General features: G+C 42.3%; 1 non-coding gene across 1 annotated transcript; it reads right to left on the bottom strand.

Annotated features, from left to right (window-relative positions):
* Positions 1-4464: 4464 nt before the first annotated feature.
* On the bottom strand, positions 4465-4537 carry TRNAR-UCG. Its single transcript has one exon. It is a non-coding gene; the product is annotated as a tRNA-Arg (tRNA).
* Positions 4538-16886: the final 12349 nt, after the last annotated feature.

Raw genomic sequence — 16886 nt, 5'->3', positions numbered from 1 at the left:
TCTACAGCCCCTCTTACCATGTTATTTGACAACTATCTTTTATAACCAGGTGCTTCTAATGTATTTTCAGAGAGGGCTACCAGGTGAAGCTGTTTAAGTCTGACCATTTTTAACTGACTGTGAAACCGGGGCTCACGGCAATCGCCAAGACACATATTAGGATCATGGAAAGCCTACGGTGAGACTATTTCATGCTTAACCCCCTAAAGCTAAAGCAGAAAAGAGCACTAATGGAAACAGTCATTGCTATTAAAATTGCAGTTGAGGGTAGTTTTTTATTATTATTTCTGAACCCTACATTTTATAATTCCTAGTAAGAGAGAACTGTTATTTCTTCCCAAAAGAAGTCTACTTGCACAAAGACGTTGTTTTTAAAAGTGATATATTACTATTTATTTAATTTCTATGTAAGACAGATGTATCTGTTTTATCCCCATTGCACTTCTGGAGATTCAGCTATTTCTTCTTGATGCTGGGGACAGCATGTAAGAAACTGTGGATAAATGGATTTCACCACAGAATTTGCATCGATACAACCCTGATCTTTTCGCAGCTCTACACCATCTGATCCCTTTTTGTGATTAGTTCTTAAACTTTTTGTTCACTTCTGCTCAGGAATGTAGAAACTTGTTTAACAGAACCAAGAATGGCTGATCATTGGGCTTGAAGCGGCATCTGTTGTTTTAATAGCTACCACATGACAGCTTCAGCAATATACTTATTTGTTCTTCTCTTTTGTGTACTGGGATAGAGAATGGAATATCACTTGCTACAGAAAGCAGGGAATGGGGGCAAGCGAATGGATTGTCACAATACTGAGAAAGGAGATACTTTTCTCATTAATGTCACACAGCGTTGGAGCTGTTAAAATAAGCAATGTCTCCTGGTCAGAATCTGGGAAGCCTAACACAAGCTTTGTTGATTGGACTCCTGCTGATGAATTGGCAAGAAATACAGCCTTGTGCTACTGATTGTGTCCTGAATTTTGGACCATGTCAGAGGGTTCCAACTGCTTCCAATTGAGCTACATTGCTCAGTTTAAACAGCACTTTCATTGTTCCAGTATCGGAAAGACACAGCAAGCATACTTCAACCCAGACAGCTGTCTTTTAGATAGAATCCATCAAGGCTAAACTTTCTGATGCTCTTGATAGCATTGGCCTGTAAAACTGGAATCCCATCCAACGGCCCACCAGGAAAAGTAAGTCCAGCTGCGGTATGCCCATTCTGATCTTCACTAGCTATGATGCTCTGTTTCTCTCAACCTATCATCTGAAATTCCTTTGAGGTCTTAAGATGTTTCTCCTAATAAACTACAACTGTTTGTCGTCTTCACATATTATGCACCTGCAATATTTCTATTTGCAGAATGGGGTATGGCGCACCCCTGTTTTATGGGACAAGCTGCTCTTGCAGAAGAGGCTCCTGCAGTCAATGTGTCATTGGCATGGGGCCAGCCCAGTTGTGGAGGGCTGTAGGGCAGGGATGGGGCACCTCTTTCAGCTCAGAGGTCTCATTCCAATTTGGAACAGTCCAGGGGTGGGGGGCTAGGGCCGTGGAAAATACAGCCCAATTCCAGGCATGTCTACTCAGGAGTAAGCCCAAGCGAGACAGCATTCAGGCCTGCAAAAACACAGCTCAGTCCTAGGCAGGCTATTCAAAGTTCAAATGAAATACCTTGTGATGGCTGATCACTGTGGGAGAAAACAACAGAAGAAACTTGCAGGCCTAGCAGAGGACTCCCCAGGGCTGCACCTGGCCCACAAGCTAGACGTTTCCCATCCCTGCTGCAGAGGTTGTAGGAAGCTTGAATTAGAAACTAATGTGCAGCAAGGTTGGGCATGCCAAAATGCATTTCAGCAAGGCTTGCGGCAAACAGTAATACAGGTTAGACATGGGTGAGAAGAGAAAGAGGAATGTAAAAAGATCACAGTTGTACTGAGCAAGCTGCCATTGAATGCACCCTTTATTATACAAGCCTGCAGCCACTAGACAGCATCCAGACAGCTGCAGGATTATTCAGAGTCCCATCTTCAACCTTGGAAGCTTGCTCTAAAGTCAGAGTCCAGCCTTTGAACTTAGAGCACCCTTGCTCCATCCTCACAGCCAGTTGGAAAGAACCATGCTGGTTATGACTCTCAGGTTGACCTTGGAATGGGCTTTTGTGGCAGGGAGGGAGCAAGAAAGGCAAGGCAACAAGAGCTGGCATCATACACAGAAGCTTGGTGGTGCCTCAGTCTTCTCTCTTCATGCTGCAGAACTTAGCCAAAGGCAGCCATCTCATTGTTTTGCAGGGCTGGAGAAGCACAAGGATTAACTTCCCGCCCGCTCATAAGATGCCCCTAGTCCTCCCATTTCAGAGGATTACAGGCAGCCTCACTGAATGGGGCTGTCAATTAATTATGTCCGTTCTGCTTTTTAGAACAAACCTGCACCAGGCAGCTTACAGTAGAAGAGTTAATACAACAGCACTGTTGGATGCACAGCATAGCATACATTCAGCAACTTGTCAAGCCTATAGAAGCAGCACTAAAAGCAAGATAAAATTGGGTGAAATAAAACTGTATTTAGGAGCCACAAGGAGTTCATGGTAGAAGGAGGTCCACACGTTTGGAGCCACTGCCAAAAAGGTCCTGTCTCTCATACTTGCCAACCTGCCTAAATTCAGTGGTAAGCCAGAGAGCACAGACCTTGAACCTGATCTTAGGGCCTTAGCAGTTTCAAGAGTAAATTAATAGTGCCACCTTAAAAATGATAAATACATTATCAAAAAATGAAATACATTTCAATGTATTATGAGGAATTAGAAATTCAAAATTTATTTGATGTAGAATAGCTTTTTAAACTATATATAAAATATGAATGAATATACATTTATATGAATATACATTTATATTCATGTATAATAGGAAAGTGTATTAGATGCAGTGAGATGAAGGGAAGAGCAGACTTGAAAGATTCCCTGTGCCACTGGTCCCACCTCAACATCAAGGGAGGAAGGAGCCGTCATTGCTTGCTGGTAATCCTTGGCTAGGTCAACGCGAGACAGAAGACTTGCCTTCAAGGAGCTTTCATCTTACAGCATCCACTATGGATTATTTTAGGGACTGCAGGTGGCGCAGTGGTTTAAACTGCTGTGCTGCTGGGCTGATTGATCGAAAGGTCACTGGTTTGAATCTGCACAATGGGGTGAGTACCCGTTGCTCTATCTCAGCTCCTGCCAACCTTGCAGTTCGAAAGCATGCAAATGCAAGTAGTTAAAAAGGTACCACTTTGGTGGGCAGGTAACAGCATTCCGTGCACCTCGGTGTTTAGTCATGCCAGCCACATGACCACGGAGACTGTCTGTGGACAAACGCTGGCTCTCTCGGCTAGGAAATGGAGATGAGCACCGCCCCCTAGAGTCAGGCATGACTGGACTTAATGTCAAAGGGAAACCTTTACCTTCACCTTTATGGATTATTTTAAGTTATATTTGACTTTCCCATCTTTGTTTCACTTCAGTTTATTATTACTGATCCCAATTCAGACAAATAAGTGTGTATGTCAGGAAGAAACTCTGCAAGGGATTCACTCCCCCACTTACCTGAGGTTTTTGTAGCTCTGCTTCATAATAATAATCACTGAAGTTTCACAAGGACAGATTCAGAACCTGGGCCAGGGATTCAGAACCTCAGGCTGGGGGCCCCGTTCTGGCCTGCCCAGAGTTCCAATCTTGTCTTCTGGGGTTCACTAGACAGCAGCACCCCCTCCCCTTGGCCCAATCCTTTGCCTCCAACCACTGATCATTGGGTGACTTCCCAAGTTTTGTGCAGCTTCCCTACCACCCACCCCATTCTAAAAGGTTGAAAAGTGTAGTTTCTGGCAGTGGGACATTCACATGAAGTATCCTGCCATCTGGAGAGCATGAATTTTTTGGCCTTGCCCATTGCTGGAATGTGGCTCCCAAGAGTCTCTCCAAAACAGATTTGGCCCTTAGGTTAAAAGACATTCTGCTGCCACAGGCTGGAGTGTTCTGATTAATAATAATAAAAAAACCCTCTGATTTCATTTTCCACTCAGTCCACATTGCTCCCACCAGCACTGTGACTGGAACTGCAAAGGACAGTCTGAGATTGCTTTACTCTCTGAGGTGGGACTGAGGCTTCAGGAGGAGTCCAATTCAGGCAAAGCCTGAATTACTTCAAAGAAGACTGCTTTGATTTTGAGCTTCATTCAAGGCATCTCTTTATGAAATGCATAAAACAGCTCTTCAAATGGAATGTGAGAATTTGATTTTTCATGAAGACATGAAAGGGTTTTCATCAGGATCTTTTTCACAAAGAAGCAAATAGAAACATGGAATCAGAAGGGGTCTCCCGGGCCATCTAGTCTGACCTCTGGCTCTAGCTAGCTCCACTCACAACATGCCTACCATGTTCATGTCAAAAATACCTATTTGCCTCTTTTCTAAGCAACACATTCCAACCACGAAGGGACTCGAACCCTCAATCTTCTGATCCGAAGTCAGATGCCTTATCCATTAGGCCACGTGGTCACATATAAAAATGCACAATCAAAATCAATGTGAAAAGAGCAGTTACAAAGATGACAAAAAAACTAGTGTAGAACAGAACCTGAATACCCAGGGTAAGATAAAAACTTGGTTTAAACATAATGAGAAAGCATAATTTCCTATATCAAGCCTTCTTGAGGCTTGAACTCACAAACCCCCCCTCTTGAATAGCTCCTAGGAAATCAGAAGTTTTCAGGTCTGTGTTTAAAAAAATCAGTTCCAATTATATCCAACCTCAGGGAATTGTGGGTTTTTTGAACTGTGATTTCAGAACAGATCTGAATGCATGGTTTGATCCTAGCTTGTTCTGACCAAGCAGAGTTCCATGAGAAAGTGCAGTTTAAAAATGTAAACTGATCTTCTTACGGTCATAAAAAAGGATGGCTAAGGGAAGTATGAATGTGAGAGGTTTCGGTAAGTTCCTTCATGCAGCAGGAAGCTTGCTTTCACATCAGATCTGAACCAAGCTGAAGAAAGAGCAGATTGACCAGCTTGCTTTTGAAAAGATTAAGCAAAAGGAAGATGAGCAGAAAGTGGATGCCTCAGTTTCTAGAACCTGCTAGTTCACAGAGTCAGGTGAGGGTACAGGGTGTATTATCCATGTGGCAAGTTTGTTCACTGTATAAAGAGGAATCCCTGTCTTTCCCTGGGGAAAGGCTTCACAGACCCAGTGCTCTGCTTTATCATCTAATCAACAGTGTGGGAAATCATAATCTAAATGAGCTCATGGTCTCTGTGCCAATGATGCTTTTGCCTTGAGCACAGGAAACCATCCACCAGGTGAGAGTCAGATGACTGGCTCAGGTACAAGCAGCTTTCAATTTGCAACGAGCTTCTAAGGTTGACTATGTGGGATGTCTAACTTATACTTCAAGGCTTATTATCCCAATGCAAATGAGCCAGTCTATGAAGGATGCAAAGTACTTTGTTCCTCGTTGTGGCTTGCCCACTGAAAACTTTTAGCTCCATTTCTGTGCTTATCCTGAGTAAACATCCGCCCACATATCAAAACACCAAGAAGATGCCAATCCTTTGTACAACAGTTGCATTGAATTAGCCAGTCCCTAATTATGGTTGAACGGAATTAGCCTTCTCATGAAGGCTGTGGATGGGAAAAAGACGCTCATCCAGCCTGCTGATGGCCTACCACAACCTTGGCTGCTTAGTAGAGCCACCAGTCTGCTTGCCAGTGGCCAAAGAACCACAACAGGAGTCAGCTTTAGTTCTCAGGGTAATTAGTCCCAGACATTTTGGAATCGAGGGAAAGGTGAACTGGAGGGACAAAAAGAATCACGTTTGCACAGTATTTTGGAATTAGCCTTCAGTTTATGACAAATCCATAACAGCTCCTTATAGATGTGTGCTGATAAGCGGCACACACTGTCTTAAGAGAAATATGATCCCGAATGTGGAAATAAGTTTCACTAATCTAAATTGCATTCACACCCAAGTGAGTGTGTGTGGGTTTACAGCCTTAGGTTGTATCCAACAGCATTATTGCAAATGCTGCTGTGCTAGCAGAAACCCGATTCCAAACGATGCGCAAGGGGAGAATCCAGCTGTTGCGCCACCACGTGCAGATCATCGGTTTACAATGGGCCTTCTAGCGCGCGTGTGACAATCGCACAAGGGTAGTGCAGTTGGCACTACAGTGTCTTCTGCTCATGGTTACATTTAATGTGGCCCAGCAAATAGTGGTGGCCAACTGGAAAACTTTGATCCTGTCAATGAACGAACGCCACTTATCTATCAATCTGAGAATTACGGTGTTTTATATAAGAGGCACTTATCACATCCTTTATAGTGAATTGTGTGGGAAAACTTGTGTGTGCATGCATGTGTTAACTGTTCAACATAAAGCTGGCAGTGGCAATGGGGCAGGCGGAATGTCGTTACTCAAACAAGTTTTATATTCATGACACGCATTAGCTTTATCCAAGTAATGGAAGACCCTTGACACATACCAGATCTTAGATATAGTGCATTTAGAGAGCTTGGCATTTTTCCCAAGTAAACAGTCATATAAGCATGGAAGGGCTTGTACTGCATACACACAAAGTGAGAGCATTCGGCTGAGCATTGAGGAGCCTTTTAGACTTGGCTCCATAAGCAGAGCTCCCAAGACAATGCAGAGAATGGATGGAAATGGTCAAGCTGAAATACATGCTTGTTTTCAGTTGGTCAACACTAGCCAAAATTTAACTGAGATAAGTCCAACGTTCTGCTCTCTCTGTGTGTGCGTAACACCATGGCAAGCTTATGAAAATGACTATGTGGTGATGGATCATTTAAGTTAATCACGAATCACATGGCACAAAGGTCAGGATGAGTGCAATTGCAAAAACTGAGAAACTGAGTTTTTGCAAAAACTGAGAATGGACCATACTGGCCAGGAAAATAGGTTTGTGGTAGATCAGTCCAAAACAGAACTTAATTTATATTGGGCGACTTAATTTATATTGTTAATTTATATTGTTTTACTGAATTCTATTTATTTATGGTTTGTGAGCCGCCCCAAGGCTCTGGCGAATGGGGCGGCATAGAAGTCCCCTAAATAAACAAACAAACAAACAAACAAACTCAATAATACAAAAGCAAGCCCAAGAACATCAATTACTTATTGCAGTCCAGCATATAATGTGAATGAAAGAAGAGCTTTGATGAAACATATTGACATTAATATCGATCATGGTTGAGTGGACAAATCTTGATATCCTCAAAATATACTAGAATGATCATTTTGGTGTCATATTTGCACAAGTGGAGAATGCTTGTCATTAATTCTAGGTATTTTAAAAATATATCTTTTTGCTAAATATCATTGGACTTCAAGTGGGAGAGGTGGGAACTAGTATCCATTCTCTGTTCATGGTGTCACCATGAAAGCTGTTCTATAGAGGAAGCTGCCGGTATTTTTAGTCAATTCACGGACATCTCTGAGAGGAATCCTCCTTAAGGCAAGCAGGACACTCCATATCCTTCTCTGCAAACAGAGCCTGCTGCAGCTCACCAGGCTGAGCAATCCATTGCTGAAGGATGCCAATATTCTACTTTCTGGACAGTTTGCCCACTTGTCTATCTCCTCCCCAGTTTATCCTGCCCTAGCCCAGATATCCCACCTGTGGACTCTAATCTTAGTTGATGACCTTCTTCTTGTCCACAGACTAAACAAGATTGCCCCTTCTGCCATATTTTCATGCCCAAACCTGCACAAAAGTTAATGACCTGCCATTTTAATTGAAGTTATGGTGGATGAAGAGTCAAGTGAATTTTGATTTCTTCAAAAAAAAGATATTACGTTACATTATTTGCCAGCTTATACAGGTATCCCCGTAACCTCTAAGATCGGCTGCCATTCTTCACTTTTCTTCCAACTTTTGAAAGATGTATTTCTTCAGCATATATGGAGTTACCTGATCAGTGATATCATGATGTGCTGAAGGTTGGCAGGTAAGGGATTTGGGCCCTTTCTGTGGTGGCTGTCAGTGTCGACCTCCTTCTATGGAATGTGCAGCTAGCTTCCTCACTGATGAATTTTAAGAGGGCTCAATCCCATGCATATTTAGAAAGAAAAAAATTCTTACAACTCCCAGTAGCAGGATTATTTTCTGTTTAAACATGCATAGGATTGCACCCTCATGTACCTGACATTTAATTAGTTTATTGCTCTGAAAAACATCTTTTTATACAAGATGTTACATTAGATGGTTTTAGCTTAGCTGAGATTTTTTTGTTTTAGCTATGGAAAGCATCGTGGGGGCCTCCAGCTCTAAAAAGCAGTGTAAATACCATACCAAATAGACTATTAAGTCAAACATAGACTAGGAAAGAAAACAAAAGGGAGAAGTAATATAATCAACATCATCCTGAGAGTGAGCAAGATAAATAATGCTAGATGTAGAATTTTAGACATATAAAACAGAAGATGGACAAGAAAGGGGAAAAGGACCACCTGAAAGCAAAACTTTCCAATAATTGAGAGGAGATAATTAGAAACTTAACAGCCCTTCTTGCAGCAGAAAAAGAAAACAGAAAGAATGACAAGACTGGAAATGACAAGACTGAGCTAGTGGGAAGTGTGTCCAACATTACAACTCTGCATAGAATCTAAAGAATGCTGTGTAAAACTCAGAAAAAGTGAGAGAAGCAGAAACTTATGAGGAATTAGTCTTGTTTCACTCACTCTGAGTGCTATGCTATTCCAGATAAGAGACCCCACACTCCCTGGGGCAACATTTAGCTTTAAGGTATCCATTCAGTTTTTGTTGCCAAATATGTGAAGAAAGCACACATGGATCAATGTGTGAAAATTCATCATGCTATATCAACACTCCAGCAAGGAGTTAACCAACATGGCTTAAAACATCCCTGTCTGGAAGCACATGAACTATTTTCATTCCTTGTAATTCATTTCTTTTCCTTAGCATGGCTACCTCCTAAGCTTCAACTTTCTGCCACTGTCAAGTGTTTGGTTTGACAGGTGGCATTTTACCTAGTATAAGGGGTGTCTGGAATCTTTTCAAGGCATGTCTTCCGCTTCAAAGCCATGTTTGCCTCTTTGAAGCATAGTCTGTGGCCTGTCTTGGGTTGTTTCACCACACATCTGACTTTTCTGCCAGTGTTGCAGCTTGTTGTTCTTGCCTGGAGAAAGCCATCTAGTGGTTAAACATGGAGCAAACATGCTCAAATCACAGGCAGACCCTGTAGCTTGAGTTACTGGCCGAACCCAGCACACAACTGGTGAATTTATTGAGTCAGGTAGATCAATTACTTAGACTTCTGTAGACACATTTACTAAGTTGTATCTCTATAAGCATTTTTCTTCTTGTTTTCCCCCCAAATTTGCTGCTTACAACCTTGAATATTTTTTGAACTGACAGATTTACCTAAAACCTGCATTGCTAGATCAAACCACAGTTCATCCAGTCAAGCATTGTGGGAAACTGTCAAGGAAAGCATGAGGGTACTAGCTCTTCCCAGTTGCTTGGTCCAGCATTAGTCTTCAGAGTTACTGTCTTATTTAGCAATCATAGCCTACACCTATTGATAGGTGGACCTCCTACAACCAAATGTTGCATTGTGGAGGGCTACTCTTCCAGATTATTGTTCTAGCTTTTCATTTCTATTTCCTCCCTACTGCCCCTTTCCCCCCCCAACTGTCAACTTTCCACAGTCAGTGAACATACTTCCCCCTACTGCCATTCCAAGAGATCTCCCTTCCCCTTCCCCTTCCCCTCCCCTTCCCCTTCCCCTTCCCCTTCCCTCATAGAGTTCCTTGGAGCCTGCTGGAACTTTGCTCCCCTCTTGTGCATGGGTTATACCATTTTGGTGATATCAGTGACAGCAGTCACAGTCAGAACATTGAAAATAGAGGACATTATTGATGCTATCAATTACTCTGCTTAATACGGATGCTCTAAACATCATTGATCAGCTGCCACAATCACATCTTGCAGCATATTCCAGAAGCTAATAACCTGCTGTGAGCTGCAGTATTTCTTTTTGTCTATCCAGAATCAGCTGCCAGTCAATGTATTGGGATGCCCTTGACTTCTGTTATGATGGTAAGGGAGAAGAGTTTTTCTCTGTCCATTTTCTGTATTGTTCAAACATTTATGAAGCTCTGGAGTGGCACTTCTCAATAATTTCTCCCCATCCACCTGAACTGAAAATCCTCTAACATTTTCTTTATAGAGAAGCTTCCCTGATCAAATATTCTGAAAGAAAGCTGTTATTATTACTTTATTTGGAGACATGTTAGTACTTAAAATGCACCTGTGAAACTGAGGGAAGAAATCTCACATGAAGGCATTCAGCCACCACAAACAGAAAGAAAACAGAAAGGCAAATGACAAAAAATAGGAGATATATTTTGAAAGAGATGCAGTACTAACTATAAAGGAAAATAACATGATGGGTGTTTAAAACCTTGTCTCTGCAGTACTTTCATGAAATGGAGTATCATTACTGGGTATTTTATGTATTTTTAAAAAATGTCTCCATCCTGCATTCATTTGAAGATGATATCAAGACAGCTTAAGAGCAATTCCAACAGTACAAAGTACAAGATCAAAATCAAGGCATAGGCCTCTCAGTGTGGCTGTAGAAGTGTTCAACCCAGAGAGCAAGAACACTCTGGCAAGGGGCTATGGAAGCTGTCTGTCTTTCAGTGTCATGTGTTCTCATTCAACAAGGCTTGGGTAAAATTCCAAGAAAAGTTACATCCAAAATAAAGTCTGTTCAAGAAAAGTCACATGTCCAAAAGGCCAGAAGCCTCCTAAGCCTGCCTTGCAGGATGCTTTACATGGGACTGTAGGTTTTACAACTGGGATTTATTTATTTTATTTATTACATTTTATATTTATCTCATATATATTGCATTATATTTACTTATTAGATCCTAATAAATTCAATAAAGATTCAACTCCAAAGAGTTCTTGGAGCAGCCACCAATTAAAATCAATCAATCAAAGCAGCCAGTTATCAATATTAGTAATAATAAAAGAGTAGAATATTAATAATGGCAGATGTTAAAAGCATGCATAAAACCATATGCAAAATGCCTAATGTGGCAAGCATCAGTAGCATCAAACGTAACCACACAACGTAACCACACAATCCACAAGATGCAGATGTGAGCACAAGTGGCTTGGAAGCCAGAATGGCAGCAAGCAGGTTGCTCCAAGGAGAGTATAAATACAGTTTTGCTCATTAGGAAAGTTGCTTCATGCTGATATGTGTGTACAAATAGTATGCACACACACTGTGAACATAACTTCTCGCAGGTATTTTTGTCATGCAAAATTATTTGTGGGAGATGGACTTCTGGACAAGTTGACCATGCCCTCCTACTATATACCAGGGAAGCCAAATGTGTAAATCTTTAGCAGTGAGACCGTCAAATATACTTTGAATCTGTCCTATCCTCCTTGTAGCTCTTTGCTGACTTTTCAGAGAGATGCACCATCAGATTCTACAGAAGAGGAGGGAGTGATGGGGGCAGAGGAACAAGAGAGGGGCAGAGGCTCCTTCAGTTTCCCAGGCCAACTCTGAGAGTGGGCCTGTTTTGGAAGAGACAGGAGGAGTTTCTGGAGAAGAGGGAGACGAGGTCCAGGACCCAGTCTTGGTTCCGTTATGAGGCACTGGGAGAGGTGAGCTACCCAGTTAGAGGTCTTGCGTAGATCTCGCGGGCTGGCTCTGCACCAATGAGAATCGCCTTGAGGATGGAGCTGCAGTGCTATTGAAAGGGAGGGAATGGGGGAACTTTGGGTTCAACTCTTTACATGAACAGAGGTTTATCTTTTCAGATCAATAGAAGGCTATTTAGAGTTGCACTGTCTGGTTAGCTGTGAAGTTTCAAGAAGGATCTGCTTTGTAACGCATTGCCTTGCATTTTGGAGCCTGAGGGAAAGAGGGAAGGGATAAGCTCAGGACACTCCTCCCAGCCTCTGAGCTTCCAGAGAAGTGAGCCAGGGCTGCAGCATGTATAGCAGAATGGCATAGAGAACCACATCTGTCAGGCAGATTCTTGCAGGTAAGGTGATGGGGAGCCTGGACAAAGTAAGGTTTTCGTCAGTGATATCGGGACTTGGTAGGACCCTGGCTAGAAGTAGGCAGAACTGTGCAGAAACTGTGCAGAAGGGAGTACAAACTGAACATTTCTCATCAACGGGAAGGTGAGCTATTGCTTCAGCAGTGGGTAAAGCCTTCTACAAGCTTGAAAGACTGGCTGCCCAGGCAGTGCTATACATAATTCCTCTGCTGGAAAGCTGAGTGTTGCTTCTTTATTCACAATTATTGGTGCTTATGATGAAGGGGTGATGGGGCTTCACTGGGAAAGAGTTCTCCAAATTTAATGAGGTATGTAGAGATGTCTAGTCTGAAAAGACCTGGTAAGAGGTATGGAGATGCCTCATCCAAGTTGTCCTCTGAGCTGGAGTGGGGAGGCGCCAAGGCCACCAAACATGACACACCCCATTTACAAAGCTCTACTGCCAAGGTCACAGTGAGGGAGGGAGGGACGGAGATCTCTACTTTTGTGTATGTGGCCTTACTTAAAATATAAAGCAAAACATTTTGCTAATTGCAGGGTCATTCACAAGTGCCATTTAGTCTGACTTGTTAGAATGGATCCCTCTTGCCCAAGCAGCAATGGGCAGCCCATGCACAAGTTCATCACTTGAGCACTGCAGCGTGAAGGCCCCTTTCAGGTGTTCGCTCCAGGCATCCAAAAACGTGTGGAAGAAGGAACAGGGATGTGTGCGCTGGCCCCAACCCTGATGTCGCCACCTTCATACATCCCAGCCCTCTTTGCTAGGTGGGAGATCTGAAGGGGAAGGCTCTGTGCCCACCGCCTCGGACCTTCTGCCCAACACACAGAGGTGAGGGTGGCAGAGGCAGCATGGACTGCCGAAGCTGCAACCCTGGCGGTGGGCACTCTTTCCCTGCTCCCTCTGGGTCTGGGGCATGCAGAGCAAATGGCTGAATGGACATCAAGGCATGACTTGCACATCGCTTCATGAGCAATACTTCTGCATCACCACCCTTCAGCTTAAACATGATGTTTCTTCCTCTGGAAGCAGTTCAGACACACAACTGCAAAGCATACTGAGATTTTGACTGATGAGTATGCATATGTAGAACAGCCCTGCTTAGTGATAAAGGCTGCAACCCCAAGCACACCTACCTGGGAGTAAGTCCCATTAAATTCAGTGGGACTTACTTCTGAGTAAATATAGGATTGCCCTACCAATGTGGCAACACTGTGCACACTGTCAATGCTTATGTACTCACATTATGTTACAAATAATATATATTATAGTATCTGATTATTATTACTGCAGACAGTAATTTATGTATCTATTGCGTGGGAATCTTTCTGCAGTATCAAGAATATAAATATAGTTTTCCTGAATGACTAAGAAGATAATTATGTTTTCCAAACCTTAATGAGCTTCCATCAATTTTTTCACTGGTACGAGCTATAGCTTGGGTATGTGGGAAAGTAACATACAAAGTTAAGAAAGGAATAACGTAAAAAGACAGCATAGTCTAACATCAGATTTCTTCCAGCAGTAAAATAAGATTAATGCAGGGAAGTGCTGAGGGGGAGACTGCTATTTATTGGGGGTTGGGGAGAAGAGCTGGTCTTCTGGATTTAAATGCAGCTGTGAAATCTTTGAGCAGGCTTCTTTGCAAAAAGACTGGGGAATCCCTTGGGAAGCCAGTTGCATTAAAGAGAACCACTAGAGAAAACCATCCAGCTAAGTAACGATTTCTGCCCCATTGTCTCTCACTTAAAAACTATGCAATGTCACAATGCAACCAAAATATGACTTATGGAATAAAAGCAACCAGAACAACACAGCACATCTGTTTTCACTGCAAATGCGAGAGTACAAACGATGGCTTTGCACCACTGCAGCTAAAGCAAAATCAGACGCTCAGCTAGTGAGACCCACCACAATGCACTTAATTTTCTGGAAGCAAAGCACATAGGTAAACAGGTATTTGTGGCAAAAATTACAACGAAGAGAAGGCTGCACTGAAGGGCTGCCAGTGCTCTACCTCTTCCATGTCCTCCAAACTTGACAGCTGCCATGCAAAAGTCATGTGCAATTTTGTTCTGGCTTCTACTGCACTTGTACAGCAAAAGAACCAGCTTGAGTTGAGACTCTTAGAACTAAATCTGATGTAGCTGGCACTGTTCTTTTGGACGTGGGTGGGGGGGGAACAAACTCACATCTTAATTAATGCATGCTTATTCTATCCTCTGGATGAAAGGAAATAAGAAGTGGCAGGGTAACTTTAAAAGTAGCTCTGCCCATGGGATTGTTGCCTGGGCAACTATTTGAGTATACATAAATACATAGATAGAGTGCTAACTGCATGCATGCATAAACAAAACCACCCTTACAACCCTTTTGCAATTTTGCAGCTAGACAACAGGGCAGGGGGGTGGGACTAGGGATTGAAGTGAGAGACAAGGCTATGACTGTAACTGCAGTCCTACTTAACTACTTAGACCTGGGATTAGACATGAAACTTTGTGATGATGAGGAATGAGCACATGGGAAAATTGAGTTTAACATTAGTACAAGTTCTGTGGTTGTGTAGTTCATAAACCTAAACTGCATGTCCTCCCATTTGTTGTGCTTGACACTCGGCCATATATTTTATATAATACAAAGACCACCTAAAATGCTGCAATCTGATTTAATGGTGGATTGAATTTAGGTCTCTCACATCCACAAAAGACAGGCATCATGAGATATCCTTCTCCTTTGAGATATTGTTTGAATTTACTCTTGCATGGATAAACTGCTGGCTGGAACAAGAATAGAAGCTCATCTGTTTTGCTTTAGCCATTGTTTTAAAATGCCTTGCATATACAAAGGAAATAAATTCTTGTGGTTCCTATCCTTATTTGTCCTCTACTAGATGTTATTAATATTGCTATATGGTGTGTGCATGTATTTCTTCCTGAGTGTTTTAATGAAAGTGTGACTTCTCTTTCACATCCCATTTGAACATTTTGGTTTAAAAGGAAGCTGTCACTTGACATTGGGTTAACATAAAACTCACATCAAGTATCTGATGTGGCATCTGGGAAAAAAGCCAGCGTTTAAGAATCACTCCTTTGCTTCCTCCAGAAGTGTTTGGAAGGGCCAAACAAATAGGGTTTGTAATCCTTGTGTACTGAAGAAATATCTTGCAGGTGAAGTAATCCCCTTGTGTTAGGCACAGGCTCCTTTCTAATTACAAATTTAGTACAGACTTCAGTTGAACTTTGCAGACATGACTCAAAATGCAAAGCTTCTAGAAATGCTGAGGCCATCTCTGGAAAAGAGCTACTGCCTTTTCCAGGAAAACAATACATCTTAAAAGAAAATTCAACTGCAGGTACTAGTTGTTGTAGAGGTGCTTAATACTCTAGAATTGATAAAATGATATTGTTAAGAGGCGCTTCATGCAGGGTGGAAAACAGAAGTACAAGCATTCACATATTTTCTTCCTATGCTTCCAGAATTTTGCACAAAAGGCCAGACAGCTGCATCTTCCCTCCAAACATCCGAACATCCTCCCACTGAACATATCACTGTTCTTAGGCAAACAAATCGAGATGGCACAATGTTCAGCAAGCTGGAAAGGTTTGAGAAACAATCCAGCACTAGGCAGATGTCTCATCCTACTCTTAGACAAACAGGGACCAGTTATAGCATGAAGCATAACAACAGAAAGTATCTCATCAATTGTATTCCTATATTCAGGCAGAGATTGTAGAGGACTGCTTCATATCAGTGTTAAGTGTACATCTCTTTCACAGGTGTCCTTATGGGGGGCTTCCAGCACTCTCCTTTAACTCCATTCCATCAGTATAACTTCAGAGACCTTAGGCAGCTTCAGCTAGGTTCTGGGTTATGAATTATGTACTTCCAAATAATTGGCTGTTGAGAAAAATGTAACTATTTGGGGTGGACAGTCTGGAGCAACAAGGAGCATAGTCCACTATGGGGAATTCAGCCATTAAACACAGTGTAACTTTAAGGGGGCAAAAATGAGGGCAGCTGCATTTAAGATCAAAAAAGGTGTGATGGATGTAAAGCATCCTTTCAGCACTTTTCAGGTGAAGGATCAAAGCTTGGAATGTATGCAAAAGGTCTTAGTCATTGACTTCTCCAGTTAAAAGGAACAGGTGGGAAGTGATGGAGAAGACCTACTACCCAAGAGAGCTGCTGCCAGAGCAGACAATACTGGGCTATGTGAACAACTACGTCTGGCAACTTCCTCATTTTCATTAAACATGGTATAGCCTGGTACCCTGTGTACACTTACTAGGGAATTAGCCCCAAGGAGCTCAGTGGAACTTAGAATGAACTACCTTAAGGTTGTGAGACACAACCCTAGTCTAAATGTAATTCCATGAATTTAATTCTATAGCTATGGCCACATGGATCCTAATTTTCAAGCTAAGAATAAGCCATAAAAATATGGTAGGCGATGATTAACTTCTGAAGAATGTTTATATCTAAACCAGTGATTGAAAACCACTGGCCTTTGGGTGAGGTTTCCCAGCTGGCTCACAAGATGCTTCTGCTCTTATCTCCAATCAGCAATCAGAGATAAAATGGTATTTTTAATGGCTTTTTAAATGTGGAGACCCATAGTGATTAGAGCATTGGACTGGGCCTCAGAAGGTCTGGGTTCTAGTGTCTACTTGGCTATGTGGGTCCCTGGGTAACTTTGGGCCAATGGCTAATTCTCAGCCAAACCTCCCTCACAGGCCTGCTGTGATGATAAAATGGAGAGGAGAATGAGGATTATGTAAGTT

Source organism: Varanus komodoensis, unplaced genomic scaffold (assembly GCF_004798865.1).
Source record: "Varanus komodoensis strain SLA01 unplaced genomic scaffold, ASM479886v1 scaffold7_1, whole genome shotgun sequence".
NCBI classification, from domain to species: domain Eukaryota; kingdom Metazoa; phylum Chordata; class Lepidosauria; order Squamata; family Varanidae; genus Varanus; species Varanus komodoensis.
The sequence above is the reverse complement of the archived record's forward strand: the minus strand, read 5'-3'. Positions and strand labels throughout refer to the sequence as shown.